Genomic DNA, 16,584 nt, shown 5'->3' on the forward strand with positions numbered 1-16,584 from the left:
ATGCTTTCTAATCTTGTCCCGTCTGTATTAGTCTTACAGTTATACACATATGTGTATTTGCATATATGTTAGTTTATTTATAGTTTGAATATATAGTCATTGTTAGTGTTATTACTATTACAAAATACCTGAAGAATGGTGACTTGATTTCTAAAAAAATATATTTATCTCACAGTTCTAGAAAATAAGGACTATTTAGCTCTACTAAGAGGCTGGGCATAGGTGAGATATAACAAGCAGACCTGTGAAGAAAGAGATGCTATCCCCACACCGGAGAGGCTTATGAGGACTCTAAATCCCTCCCAACATCACACTTAAGGACCTCTTATAATCTACACCTCCTGATGGACCTATTACCTCTCAGTAGTGTCAGACAGGAGGCCAAATAGCAACATATAAATCCTCTATGCATACTGAACCCATTATTGAACCACAATACTGACACTGCGTATTCATACAATCTTACAAATGCAAACACACACACACACACACACACACACACACACACACACACACACACACACCCCACATCTCAGTTGCCCTAAAATGAAGATCAATATATTTAATCATTTAACTATAGTGCACAATAATTGATGCATGCCTTGTTTTATCTTTCTTTCTGAATCAATTTTTGTCTATAAATAAAAAATGTGTCATTCTTTGTCTAAGTATACTTTCCTTATACAATACTCTCTGCTAGTGAGTTATATGAACTCACTTTACATAGCTGTGTTCTCTTTAATAAAGGGAAAAGAAGCCATCTGCTTCCCTTTGGAATGTTAAACAGTTTTCCCTGACCTGAGTAGTACCCTTGCTATTCTTAATCTGAAAGGGCTTTAACTAGAGAGAAAGTGCAGTGTATCATTAAAGGGCTCTGAGGAAACACATAGAGGCTGAGCTTCATAGCATCAGGAACTCTGCATCTGATCCATGTCAATGGCTCTGTCAGTACCCATATTATGGTTTGAATTCAAAGAGACATAATTCATAATAAAAATGAAAAAGCGAATTCACTTTTGTACATTACTAATTATGATTGTGCGTAGATTTTTATTTCCTCTCTGTCTTGAGGGATCAATAGGGAGATGGTGGTTGCAAGTCTACCTTGGCTCCTTCCTGGATCCTTGTAGAAATAAAAGAGTCTGAAAGCTCCAGACACGACACTGTTACTTCTGATCGCCACATCCACAATCCTCGTCCTTTTCCTTCTGCCACAAGTTTCTGTTGTTTGTTTGCATTCTGTATTTTTAGGCTGGGAATCTGTTTCTGTCAATGTCCACAGGAAACTCCATCTCAGAATCATTGCCTCATCCTGTGGTACACCTGTCATTTTCGTGGGACCATCACTTCCCTTTCTCTGGAATTATGTGGGACTCGTAGCTAAACATAAAAGGATTCATAAAATGTGCAACTGCATCTTTTCCCACGTCTTTGTCTAACAAAATCTGACTTCACCCTGAGGAAAATGCTTGCTCTGGAGAACATCACGCAGTTGGAATACTCTCCTCTGAGTAATTTTATTGCTCAGGGAGAGAATGGGTAATGGAGGCTAAAGAGGGAGTGGAAACACGCAACATGTGACTTTCAAGTGTATCCCAGGATAAGGGACAAACACACTGAAATTGTCCAATATTAACTTTCACCTAATAATTACATGCAAAATTATTACACAGAGAAAAATATAGAGAGTGAGAGAGAGAAAGAGGAAAAGAGATGGGGAGGGGGGAGGGAGGGGGACTTGAGGTAGGTTAGAAAGGAAGAAAAGAAAGAGCAAAAGGGGAGATGATGGGGAGGGAGATTAAAAGAGGGTTGGGGAAAAAGAGGGGCAAATTAGTGATAGACAGAGACAGACAGACAGACAGACGGACAGATGGGTGTTTTCTGACTATTTGTGTGAATAACACACACACAAAAAAAAAATGTCTTTTTATCCAGGTAGTGCATCAGGAACAGTGAGCACAAACAGACTAGTGAACCAATGAGTATATTGGGGTTATTTAGGGGAATATGGGCTACTCAGTTGTGGCCACATCAATAACAACAACAACAACAAAAAAGCCCTACCTGGCACTCATGAAAATGGTATTGTTGAAGCCCCTGAAAAACTTGTCTCTCATAATCTCCTTTCTTCTGTAATTAGTAAATGATTTTGCAACCCTGGGGAGAAGGTTCATGAGTCTTGTAACTTACAAGAATGTCCCATGTCAGGCAGGCTCCTGTTACTGAGTTTTATAAGATCCCTGCCTCTCCCCAGATCACAGGAAATGGCTACATAGCATATGTGATCATCTATGGTAATGTATAGAATATAGTAATGTTCTTGATCTTAGAACATACACAATGAAGCATGTGAAGCGCAGAAAAGTAGCATTCTAAATTGTTGCGTTAAAAATCCTGGAGGAAGGTGAATCAAAAGTCATGAATCCGGATAACCGGAGCCGAGGAGGTGGCCCTTTGCAAAAGTTTTGTACAAATTTAAAATTGATCCAAAGGTATAGAGAACCCCCGTCTGAGATGTTAAAAAACCTGGAGCTGGCTAGGGGTGTTGTCAGGCTCTTCGATATCCAGGCACTGCTGAGAGTTACAGAAGAGCTGAGAACTGGGGCCTGCAGGCTAGGTCTAGCCCAGGGACTTGGGGAAAAGGGGAGCTCCAGTTTGACAGGGGAAGGGTCCTTGGCTTGACAGCTGGCTTGGTGGTGGTTGTATGGGAGTGCAGAGAGGCCTTCTATAGGAGACTAGGCTGGATCCCTGCAGGCAAACGCCTTCTTCAGAGCTCCCCAGTGCTGATCCTGAAGAAAAAATCCAGTCTATGGTTTTAAAATGTTACTGTCATGAGAGAAAGAGAGCGTGTAAAACCATATCACCCTTTTCAGGGTGGGCCTGAGATTATATCTCTTTTGCAGGGAAGAATGTGGGGGGGTGAGGAAATGCCTTCCAGGCCTCTAGTTACCTCATTAGCCTGGAGAGCTCTGTCTTGAACCTATGTGACCACAGGTCACACCTCTTTTCCTATTGTCTGAGATGTTAGGGATGCCTCATCTAAATGTACAAGGGCCTAGGGCACTTCCTCTATGTGACTGCTGGCCACAAATCTATGGGGGGGCGGGGGTGGAAGAGGGCTGTGGCTATGTGACAGGGACCTTGTTCTTCGGAGCAGGCCAAGCTCCTACTGTTTCTCCTTCAGGGATTGTGGGGCTTCAAATCTTTAGCTGGACCAAGGACCAGGTTCAGGTTCCATAGCCAGCCCCACACAAAGGAAAAATTTTAGTCACTCGATAAATACAGGTTGACAATAAAGTTTTGATCTGGAATATGAGTGTTGCCACCAGGAATTTCGGGGGAAATAATGAACGGTTTGTGGACATGGAGCATTAAGGTCAGGCATGACAGTGGAATGTCATTGCCAGTCAAGAGCTGGGATCTTACATCCAGATGAAGGCAGTGGCCCAGTGAGTCTATCAGGCAGGTACGGACATGAATAACAAACTCCTCAGAACAAGTAAGTCTTTATAGGAATATTTCTGTACAGGTTACACTAAAAGGCTAGCACATTGGCCGGAAACCTGCTGACAGAGAGAAAACAAGGAAGTATATTCCTCAGGGTTCCTGAAAGTTGCAGAAACCGGACTAAAACAAATATCGAGTCCGGGTTCGTTGCTGCTCTTTGTTGATGGTGTGCTTATTTAAGAAATCCAGGGGCTGCATGAACCAATGTCAGTTGTTACTTTAAATGTACGTATGGGACTAAAAAAGGCATTTAATGCTCTAGAGTTTATTCTTATCCCTGAATGCACCAGAGACTATTGGCCCTAAAGTTGTACTCAGGAAGCAGCTCAAGACTGCAGACAGTTCTTCATTTTAATAGACAAGTTTAATTGACTCCTGTTCTTCAATGACTGATGTGTGGTCTCTCTGGTAATGCTGGATGCCACCTGTTCTGTAATCATTTTAATCATCGGGTTGCCACATGGCAACATTTATGGATGCTACCAGTCTGGAGCATGCAGACATTTTAAGGGCCATTTGCTTTCCTATTTATATTGTACTGATGAATTAAATTTGAGGCGCTATCGATGGTTCTTAAGGGACTAACACAGGATAGCTGTGGACTCACTCATCTCTAACACAGTGTTTTCCTAACACCGAGGAACACCCACGTCCTTCTACCAAAGCAAGACAAACATGTTTGTTTTCTAAAATTGCACAGGGAAATGTAAATTTGTCCTAAAAGTTCAGGATTTATTTTTCCATTTTTCTCTGTCTAAAAAAAAAAAGAATGTCTTATGAAACTGCCACGTTCCTCACACAAAAAACTCTTTTAGGAAACAGTTGTTATAAGGATGCTGTACACCAGAGGGAATCATTTCTAAAATCTCACTTCCCAATGCAAATTCATTTCTTAGATCAGACCACACAGCTCTGTAGGGTATGTATGTAGACTCCTGGCTATCATTATGATACAGGCTTTGAGGAAACCTTCCTACGTGAGAATATCTGTCACAAAGCACTGGAGACAGCCACTGAATTGTCCTCCATTAGTTTCTCTTCCCTCCTTCCCTCCACTGGGGTTTCACCATTGTTTGATAACTTTCCCAATCATATTCACTGGCAGAGCATCGTGTATCTAAATTTTACAAGTAAATCAAACTCCGGTAGGAAAATAAGGTTCTACTCTTCCCTCTTACGCACTGTGATACAATGTATCCTAAGAACAAAGGCAACATTGTAGAAAAAAAATACCTTACTACTGTCTCTCTGTGGTCGTCCATCAGCAATAGTCCTGACCTCAAGCAAGAAATCAACTTATTTATTCTTCCAACAAATTTGCTAACCACAGAGCTTTAAATAACAGGTGAGAACAATAGTCCCCATCACACTCCCATAGTTTCAGAGAATATTTCATATGGATATTTCTGGGTTTTATGGAAGTGCCCAGGCTGTGACTAAATTAATCCTTTAAATCATCTTCTACAGTATTTACTAAGGTAAAATTATTACCTAAAGCATATTTTCTTCCTGGGAATATAAAACTATAGTAATTATATGGTGCATTTAGTGCACAAAATGTGCGAGTGGTTTAATTAAAAAAAGTGCATGAAGAATTTCTTTTGGTGACACTATAACATATTCTTAATGCTACTGCTCAGTAAACTTTTCTTCCCAAACATTTATTCTAGCATCTCCAAGGCACTGGAGGTTGTACATAACTTGATAACACAGCCTATTGGAAATGTTAAATCATTGACACCGAGATTTGTGCAAGGAATCAGTATATGTTTTAAACTGTAAAGAGCATGAACTTCACTAATGGGACAACTCTATGATGCAAAATGTGCTGTAAATAAGTGGACCTCACTAGCTGCACGTCTGCTCTATAGTGAGCCCCATGGAGTGGACCACAATCACAGAGTGTAATAGAAAAGGTAAATGAAGAATCCGCAGCCTCAGGTTCTAGCCCACTACAACAGCTACTTGTGCCCCTTATGTTTTTTTTTATAAATTCATCTCATAAGGGTTTGTCTTTAATCCAGTTCAGAATAGAATGCCTTCACTTTTAAAATATGCGGACCTTTCAGACGTTCAAAGACAGGTGACGAGCTTCACATATAGGGGACTAGGTTAATGATAAACTCAAGATTTGTTCCTATCTCCCCTTCACAATAGAAAGAATGGAGGAGGATCAGGCAGGTATCTGATATGACTTACCCCAAGAAAAGTAATTAGAAAGTGAATTTGTATTTGTTTCCATTTTATTAAGGTCATACAGGTATTTAGACATGGAGTGAAAAAAGATCTGTTCTAAGACTAAGATTTGCTTTTCTCTTCAAGGGAAAACAATGCATTTTAGGACAGAGACTGAATCTACAACTGAATTACAGAAAATTATTTTCCTTGGAGTCATTTTAACTACAAGTAAGACTTACTTAGGGTGTAGAATGTGAAAATCAAAGTATTAGGAAGATTGACACTTAACATAGAGTGTGTGGTTTATGGGAGCTAAAACTCCAGTAGTGACTAGTTATTGCAACATTAAAAAATAAAAAGCCTATGATCCGAGAAGTTCCCTGGTGCAGTGCTCCAGTAATGGAAAAGAGATAAACAGAAGAATTTACAACCTGATTACAGCTCTGAGTTGAAAAGTGACAGATGGAATGAAAGAGACAATTGAAGCCCAAGGAAGACAAAGAGCAATAGGAGAGCTGATAATGTTGAGAGAACTCACTACAACCCACCAGTCCTATTAGAGAATATGGTTCCTATGGGTAAAGATGTCTGTCCATATCCTCGCTGCTAATCTTTCTGTCCTAAATTTGGACTTGCACCCCATAGGTGCTCAGTAAATTTTTCTTGGATGATTAATTAATATTCCATGTGCCCTACTTATACTATCTTTAGACCCTATGGTTCTCCTGTGAGGTTATTATCTTAATTCTAGTTTTTAATGAAAAATTAAGGTTAAGGATAAAAGCCAAAGTAAACTCAATGAAAACATGTTACAAAATATATTTTGCTACTGTAAAGATGATGCTTCTTCAGCATGATGGGATTTACTAGGAATGATCCAAGTAAGGCAAAAGTAAGAAGACTGCTTCTGACTCTGTTAACAAGTTGGCAAACATGACCTAAGTTACTCTGTTTTTTTGTGGAAGATCTATGTTTAGGGGAGGAGACTATTTAGAAATAAAGAAATAGGTATTAGAATTAAGACTATCTGTTCTTTACACCATATCAAAGACAAAGAACACATATGTTCATGCCAAAATTTTATGAAACTTTAATTGTTTAAAAACAAAATATTGTTATTGATACTCAAAATAGTCTTATAGTTTAAATTTTGTTGTAGAAATATATAGTAATACACAGAGGATCAGGCCGATCTTTCCTTTTGTTGGTGATGTATCCAGAGAGCTTGACTTGTTCTATATTATTGTCAGGCATCCATGAAAAATCCAAGATCTAGAAACACTGTCTACAGTATAGGAATAAAATTAGTGTAGATACACACTAGGATGATCTTAAAGTCATTAGGGCATCAAGATTCTAAAAATTGAATAGCCTACAGAAAAGTAGAGAACTTGACAATGTCTATGATGAGAGCAAAAATGACTAGACACAGAAATAGGAAACTAAGATACAGGAAGAGTGGAGAAAGAGGCGGGGCAGTACTCAGGCAGGGAAGGTAGGGCATAAACACCCAATAAAGGAGAATTGCTGGGCAACATCTAAACTGGCTGGGTGAGGTGTATGTGAAACAGCAATTGTAGCCAGGTATTAGGACCGGTTTTATATCTGACTGGGCAGAGGCCTTGTATGAGGACTCAAATATATACCTTTAGTTTGTTTAAGTTTTGCAATCTCTGGGCATATATTTTATAAGGAAGGAGAATGAAATAAAAACAAGATTGATCATGCTTAAGAAAAGTTGAGCTTGGAAAGGGAGGAGGACAGAGGAGGCTGTGGGAATGACCTTAGAATCCAGCTCTACTGAGAACAGAAGCTATTCTAGGAAGAAACATAGTTAGGATTCAGAAATACTTTGCTGCCAAGAGGAGATAAGTTCACTGGCTCAGCTTCCATTTTATGACCTGGAGTATTCAATCACATTGTAGCTACAACAAACAAAGAGAAAAGTGTCCCTAGCCAGCCTCCAAAACCTGAAATCATAATGACTGGAAATAATTCAATAAAGCTAGTTTGATGCAAAAGCTTCAAAGTAGAGACGATAGTTTGAGTGATATGAGAGATGGGATCAGAATGTAATAAAAAATTAACAGTTGTCAAAACTATTTCAAATATTGCAAATGAAGAACCTTAGATGAGATTTGTACGGAAAAAATCTATTAGTTTATATGTTTTCTCCAATTACTTTTTATTAATCTGAGTGCAGGGGAAAATAACGGAGCTAAAACTTAATGAATGGCATATTTGTCATACACTGGGCATTTTTCCTTTTTCTACAGCAAATATACATTTTCAATGCTAAGTGGATTTTTAAAAGTCATTGACAAAAATCCCACTGCCAAGCTACTCTTTTCTGTACAATAAATAACTGGTTTCTAAAGTCCATCAATGAATGAAACCATTTATATCAATAAGAGTGTTTAAAGAAAAGGAATTATGGTTTTAGAAAAGCCCAAGGAAGATGAAACTAATAACTAAAGGCTGGAAAAGATGAGAATAAAGGTCAGATCTTGCTATATCAACAGAGCTGTGATTCAGACCAAGCTGCATAGAAAGTCAATTTCTCCCACACAAGATATAGTACAATATTAATAAAACTCAGAGGACAAAGGCACACTGGGGAAGAATATGAACACCATATCTAACTTTATAGCTAAGAAAAGACTGAGTTCTACACAGATTCATCAGCTATCCAATGTTTTCTCCTAATTAATCAAGAAAAAAGGGAGCTAGCATTTTGGTGTTACCAGGAAGGATGGAAAAACTAAGTTTCCAATGACAAAACCTGGGAGGTTCACATAACTGAGGGAAAAAACTCTTCTATGAACTGCAAGTAATAGAGGCTAATAAACAATTCAGCCAGAACAGTTAGTTCCTGCTTTATATACAGATAAATACACTAGCTCTATTTCTAAAGACGTCTTAATAATGAATTGAGTAAAGTAGATTGAAAACTTCACAAGAAGTAACACAAATATTCTTGAGTGTGGATAAGCATCATTGAGTCTTTGGATAGAGTTAGTGAAACACAACAGTAGAAGATAGGAAGTCGCCTTCTTGTTTACCAACTGTGTAATTATGTTAATCATGTTTTATCCTAAGAATTCTCCACTCAGACATCCACACCTAATTTTGGGTAAGACCATTGGCTTCTGGTCATCAGGTTTTTGGTTTATACATCACCAGGCTTTCTAGATCTCTGCTTGCAAAGGGTACATTGCACGCATCTACTGCTGGTTCAGTTCCTCTGGAGAACCTTAACAAGATGGACAAGTGTGCCCACATTCATCCAAATTCAGAGATAGTACTTACTTAAGGTGGATTGTATAACTCAGTAAATTCTGTTAGCTTGAAGTTTGGTCACCATCATGTAGAATTAAGAATTCTAATGTTGAAACTTGCACAGGCTTATGCAGAACAAAAAGCCTAGGAAATAAACTGTAGATTGAAAGGCGATCCTGGGGTAAGTACAGGAAGGGATATTTGGATGCTAGTAACTTCTCTTTGGTGTTGGATTTTAATCATTTGAAATGTATTTCTGTACCATAATGTAAGCTTCAATGAAAGCCTATTTAAGCACACTTGTTTTGAGAACAAAACAAAGATAAAGGAGTCTGGCCATTTCAAATATCAGTCTAGTCAATAAAGGAGGTTTGAGGAAAAGGCTTGGTTTAGAAAGAATATGGTTTTCCCATTACTCAGCCTCTGAGTTAATCTCTGTATAAAACTCAGCACAACAAATCTGAAAGTAGCAGAATATACTTGAAGGATCCAGATAGAGGCAAACAATTTGGAGATTAGTTCTTGGCCTTTTGGCTGGTGTCTAGGGAGCAAAGATGGGGTGACCATCTGTTAATACATCCACTCCTCCTTCCGTTCAGAGTTTGAAGACCCAGGGAAGTAGAAGCCAGGTGCAAATGACAGTGGAGACTTACTTCTCAAAGGGGAAAAGAAATGAAGCCCCTTCATAAGAATACAGAGCTGTATGCAGAAAAAAAAAACCCATGACTCTATACACTGAGTGTTCCCTTAGGAAAAATTGCAAATTCAGTCTCAGAAGGACTGGTATTACAAAACCAGATATGAAAGTAATAGGAATCTATCAGTTTTCAATGGTCTAGATAATTGCCTCTTCTCCCAGCTTCATTTTGACACCAGGGGACAATAAAATGCAGCATACCTGGTGAGCTTCTCTTACAGAAAAAGCACACTTCAGCTTGCTCTCTGGGAAGGTGGTTTCCTCACATACTTGGCATTCAAATGAGAACCGCACTTTTTAATTTCATGTTTAACTCTTTATACACTGTCACCCCTCTCTCTGAACAGAGCCAAGCCTAATCCCCTGACCTGCAGTTTTTATAAAGGTAACCTGAGAATGCCACAGGACATGAATGACAACCTTCACAGCAAACAGATAGGAGTCCAAAGTCCTTCTCCTTCAGCAAGTCTCAGAAAACTCTGATAGTTTTCTAGACTTCATTTTTCTTTCCAACTGAATAATTTTCTAACTTTCAACCCCTCAAGTATAAAACGACAGCCAATCAAGTTGTGAAATCCTGCTAGACAGAAAAGCCATCCAGGTAATGGACATATTCTGGTCTCTTCCTGCCAGTGATGAGCTATGTGAGTATGGCAGGCCTTTGGATCACTGTTACTGTGTTTGTTATACACCTGAATCCTGACAGGTGACAACTCATTAAATCTGTTCTGAATTCTGCCTGTTCGTCTTTATTCCCTACTTCATTTCTCCCATAGACAGTCTTATGCTGGCTTTAAGGTGGCTATTTGTCTCAGTATGATTAAGAACATTAGTACTTGTGAACATGCCTCTTATGCTTGCCCTACAATGTAAAAGCTACCATGACCTATGGGATTAAAAACATCCCTGGAGGTGCTTGTGACGAAAGGAACAACCTGAAAAATACACACTACATTTTAACATCTAGAATAAATGTGGTGACATAACCTGTGATATCAAAATGCACTGAGATCTACACAAAAGCAGACCCTAGTAACACACAACCACCTTCAATTATTTGACAGATCTCTTGGCCAGATATTTTAATTAACCTCCTTTTTCTTCATGCCTCCGATCTTCAAACAATGACATTCTCTTTGGTTAAATGATTTGAAATCTTGCAAAGTAACTGCCAAAAATCAAGGGTGACTTTTAACTATTGTATCCTCTGGAGAAGTTTATAATTAAGTCATTAAATAAGTTGGTTTAAATGCAATTTCAGCAATTCCTGTTTTAATTTCAGTTCCTTGGGGATTGAAATGAAGAATAAAGGTGAACTAATTTCATAAAATTAAAGACTTTTTAGTATTTTCTATTTTTTGAATGATTCTAGAACTCCTTATTTTCTTAATAATTAATGCTTTGTAATTACTTATTCTTTTTTAATTGAACATTATTTTAAAAAAACAAAGATAAATGTACAGATTTTAAAAGCATTTTTTGCATAAAAGTACATGAATACATGTTTGTCAGTACTTGATTTTTTTAAAGGTTTGATAGTATGCCTTAAAATCTTACTAGTTACAATGAGCATAAAATACATGTAAAAGAAGATATAATCTGGAATTAGTCAATGTTTTCTTGGTGTATGAAGATTAAGAATAATAGTTTTTCATTTTCGTTTTTTTTCTTGAACGTCATATAGTCTGTGAGTTGTTTTTGGGGTGTTCAGAACTTTCTGGGGTTAGTATCCAATTATCAGTGATTGCATATTATGTCTGTTCTTTTGTGACTGGGTTACCTCACTCAGGATGATATTCTCTAGACGCATCCATTTTCTTATGAATTTCATAAAGTCATTGTTTCTGATAGCTGAGTAGTACTCCATTGTGTAAATATACCTCAATTTTTGTATCCATTCATCTACTGAAGAACATCTGGGTTCTTTCCAGCTTCTGATGAGAGAGCTGGGTTCTGGTGTTGCCAGTTTGTCTTGGTTTCCCTGGGGTAAGTTCTTTGATTTTCCTCTTTCCATCCTGTCTTTGATTATATGTGGTCCTGTTGTCAGTGATTGGTTCCAGTCTCTCCTATGTACCTGGTCTGTAACCCTGGATCTCTGCTGCTCCCAGTGACAGATGGCCTGAGCGTTTGGTCTGCACGCAGGGGCCTTCCAGTTGGAAAACGAGTTCCTATGGCAGAGTTTCTGCTCCCCTGAACTAATGGGGGGGGGGGGGCGCTTTCCGTGTGCTCGGCCCAAACCACTCTGTGCTCTGACTACTCCCAGAGCAGTCTCAGCCGGCCTGTGGCCTTGCATCTCTGCTGTTCCTGGTGGCAGATCTAGTATTTTCATTATGGATATATTTTTTCTTTGATTTCAAACTGTGAATGTAACAAACTAAAAATAAATATCTTTTAATTAGACTTAGTAGAAACTTTCTTATAAATAGAGCGAGCTAAATAAATAAATAAATAAATAAATAAATAAATAAATAAATAACAATTACCTCAGAATTTGAGATTTTTTAGAGAACAATCAGGCAGGAAAACCCACCTCGTTTTCTTAGTCTTTCTCTTACTTGACAATACAGGAACTAATTAATAAGGCTTGCTTTTCAAGTTAAAAGGTTTGATAGATTAGTAAAGGGAGGTTGACATCTCTTAGAATTAAGCTCAAAACCATGATAATTCAAAACCAAGATAAAATAAAATCAATTAGATTTAATGTGAAGATTACATATAGAACAAGATGAAAGTATTTTTTTTGAATCATGGTTAAATTAGGCATAAGTTTGTAGCCTGTAACACCAGTCATTCTTTGCTAACCTCTTAAGCTCTCTTGTTTACATAGGAAGACTTCCCTCAAAGCAAGATAAAACAGTCAAATACTGAGACATTGAAAGAGACATTAACCTTAATATGTATTTTCTACTATACACTAATTGAAAATATTAAAGGTACCATTAACTTAGAGATTTATGAAATATCTGGTTATTGGCAGCAGAAAACAAGGCATTACTTGAAAGGGTTCAGATGGGTGGTACTTGTAAGTGCCTTTAGTTTCTCAGCTGAGAAAGGAGCTATAATAAACCAGGATGTCTGAAAATAAATAGATTAAAATATATGTTAAGGAAGAATGGATGATCACCTGGCTTCTTGAAGTTACTTGAAGTGAATTTTTTTCAATGACTTTTAAAATTGTACTCATTTTCTACCTGGTTGTGTAGGACATGTATGGAAATTTATCATTCTAACAACACCATTTAGTATATCTGATGAATAAGGAAGTAGATATTATCAGAATAAACATATACTTTTGAGACTGACATATTTTATATTTTGTCTACTGGAAATGGTTTCAGGTATATTGTTTTTCCAAGATGCTTAATGTTAGTGAAAATGTATCTTTTATCACTGATGTAGTGAGGAATTCATAACCAAGACTTGTGAATATATGGCTTGGGTTGAGAGCCCAGAGCATTTCCTAATCTGCTCTATCTCTAGGGCTAGGCCTAGAAGCTTCTAGCCTCAGTTCAATTTAATCTTCCAAGATGACTGATTCAAACTCGCTTTCCTTGGCTTCTGATGAAATTGTTCTGCTTAGCCTCAAACTAACCATGACAATCGGGGAATCCATGCCATATGCAGCCACCAAATCTAAGCACTATTGCTGATGCAAAGAAGTACATACTTGCAGAAAACAGATATGGATGCTTACGCTCTGCCAGAGTCATACAGATAAACTTGAGGATGCTTACAGCTAACCATAAGAATGAACACAAAGGCCCCAATGTAGGAGGTAGAAAAATGACTGAAGAATCTAACAAGGTTTGAAACCTCATGGGAAGAACAACATTGTCAACCAACCAAAGCCCCCAGAATGTCCATGGACTAAAGCACCAACTACTGAGCACACATGGAAAGACCCATAGTTCCAACTGCATATGTAGCAGAGGATAGTATTGTCTGTCATCAATGGGAAAAGAGGTCTTTGTTCCAGAGAAGAAGTGTTTTCCAAGAGTAGAAAAATGCCAAGGCACTGAAATGGAGAGTGTGATTAGAAGAGGGAGCACCTTCATGAAAGCAAGTGGAGGGGAGACTGGAGTGGGGGAAAAGGAATAACATTTGAAATGTAAATACAGAGAATATCCAATAAAATAATTTTAAAAAGAAGTATCTTACAATTTGAATGATGCTTTTCTAATAAAAGTTTTCATCTATATTTTCAGCAATAAAATTAAAAGTTCAAGAATACGATTAATGATAAAAATTTAAAAATTAAAAAATAATACAAATTTAAATTAGAATTAAGTTCACCAATGAAAGTATAGTTATTAAAATGGTCAACTAACAGCACATTGCTCATGATCAAGAAAATTGCAATAAAGAAACATTAAAATTTATAAATAAGGTTGGAGAGATGGCTCAGTGGTTAAGAGGACTTACTGCCCTTCCAGAGGTCCTGAGATCAAATCCAAGCAACCATATATATGGCGGTTCACAACCATCTACAATGAGATCTGATGTTCTCTTCTGGTCTGTCTAAGGAGTGTACTTACATATAATAAATAAATAATAGTTTAAAATTCTATAAATATATTAGGCATATTTAGATATCTAGAAAAAATTTTATATTGCTTACCTAAATTAATTTTTATTAATATTTTTCAGGAGATAAAATTCTACAGTTGTGTTTGCAAGTGTAATCTTACGTATAAACTGGTTTATTGTATTCTTATACAATGTCCAATGTTAAATCGTGTCTCTACATTCCATAGAACTTTAAAAAAAATTAAAGAACTTTCATGATGTCTTGGCTACTTCTACTATTTTGATTTATAACCTAGCTTGAAATAAAGAAAGCCATAATTTTTCATTCATTTGACTAAAGTAATTTAAGATATGTTATTATTTAGCCATTTCCCCCAAAGTTGTTTATCACAGAGCTATACTTGCTACCGTTATCATCTTTAAAACAGTCTACATTACCTTTGGTTGATCAAACTTCCCCCACACAAGTGACACAAACTGAAACTATACCCCTGTGATCATTTCCGATAGCATCCGAATATGCCATTTCTCCAGAGCTTGCATGCTTATTTTTAATTCAGGATCCTGCACCAGCCATTTCTCATTGAGACGACACTCAGCCACGACTCTTTTCCAAGCTTCATTCTCCTATTAAATTACTGGATTTTATCATATTTTCCAGATGGATTCATTTGCATTCTGAAGAAATAAATCTTGTGGTGTAATTTATTGCCTATTTATTGTAATCTAAAGGTGTTTGTGATGCTAAAACTCATGTTTGCATGTGTGGGATTCCTAATTTGTTTTAAAAAAAAGTGATAATAAATTTCATAATGCTGCCAATTGGCTCCTGTGTTTGTTAAATATATACACTTTCAAGGTCTAAAAATGGAAGATGTGCATGTTTGATGCTTTGAAAACATGTTTGGAGCCTGACACAGTCAAAGTTCTTAAATCTCTTATTAAATAAATTGGAATCACCATAATTTTATTAAGAGACTGTTGTAGAGCATAGGAGAATTGTCAGTGATTGTAGAGATTAGCAACCTATATATTTCAAGATAATATTCATAATGACCCGTACATATATAGCAGAGACAACTTACTATCCATCAGTTTCTCCCCTTCTTGCTTTCTATTCTTACAGAGCTCTGTGCTATCTGCTTTTAAGATCAACGCTATAAATGATCACAATGCGACCATTGGCTATTCTGTCCTGGACTGCAAACACAACTTATTCTTCAGTTCATTTTTTTTATACTTTACTGAACACTAACCAAATGCTAGACACATCGTTACTCATAAATGAACAAGAACATTACCTACATAATTAAATAGCTCATTTTGTATGAAAATAAAGATAATATTTAAATTAAAATCATTTAGTACTGTGAATATATCTGAAGGATGCATATGAGAACACTGGCGTGTGCAAGAGGGCTTAGTAGGGATAGCGGTTGCTGACAAGAATAATGAGTTGAGTTCATGCCTTGCAACCCACATGGTGAAAGCACAAAACCTATTCAAGCATTCTGTCTTTGTGTATCAATACTCAATGAATGGCATGTACGACTCCCCATGTACATATAAAAAGTAATTATTAAATATATAAATGTAATATATGTATAAATGTAATTATAAAATACAATATAAAAAGATTTTAAACTTTATCCAAACTTAAAGCCTCTTTTTAATTCGAAACACCTGGATGACAAATGAATTTTTAGAAGCATAGTTCATCAGTCACATATTAACTCTCTAAAACTGCAGAATTATATAAGTAATGATTGGGATCTATTCACATGGCTATTACTTCCCTCAACATTATTAACACAAGACCAAGTGGAGGAGTGTTCCTCTGTCTCCACATCCTCACCAGCATCTGCTGTCACCTAAGTTTTTGATCTTAGCCATTCTGATTGTTGTGAGGTAGAATCTTAGGGTAATTCTGATTTGCATTTCCATGATAACTAAGATTGTTGATTTCTTTAGGAACTTCTTGGCCATTCAAGATTCCTCGGCTGAGAAATGCTTGTTCAACTCTGTACCCCATTTTAAAATAGGATTATTTGGTTCTCTGGAGTCTAACTTCTTGGGTTCTTTGTATATATTGGATATTAGCCTTCTATCAGATACAGGGTGGGTAAAGATCTTTTCCCATTCTGTAGGTTTCTGGTTTTTCCTGTTTACAGTGTCCTTTGACGTACAGAAGCCTTTCAATTTTATGAGGTCTTATTTTTGATTTTAGAGACTGAGCCACTGGTGTCCTATTCAGTAAAATTTTCCTGTGCCTATATGCTCCGATCTCTTTTCAACTTTCTTGTCTATTAAAATCAGTATATCTGGTTTTATGTGGAGGTATTTGATCCACTTGGGCTTGAGCTTTGCACATGGAGATAAGAATGGATCAATTTGCA

This window comes from Micromys minutus (assembly GCF_963924665.1).
Source record: "Micromys minutus genome assembly, chromosome: 25".
Taxonomy (NCBI): Eukaryota; Metazoa; Chordata; class Mammalia; order Rodentia; family Muridae; genus Micromys; species Micromys minutus.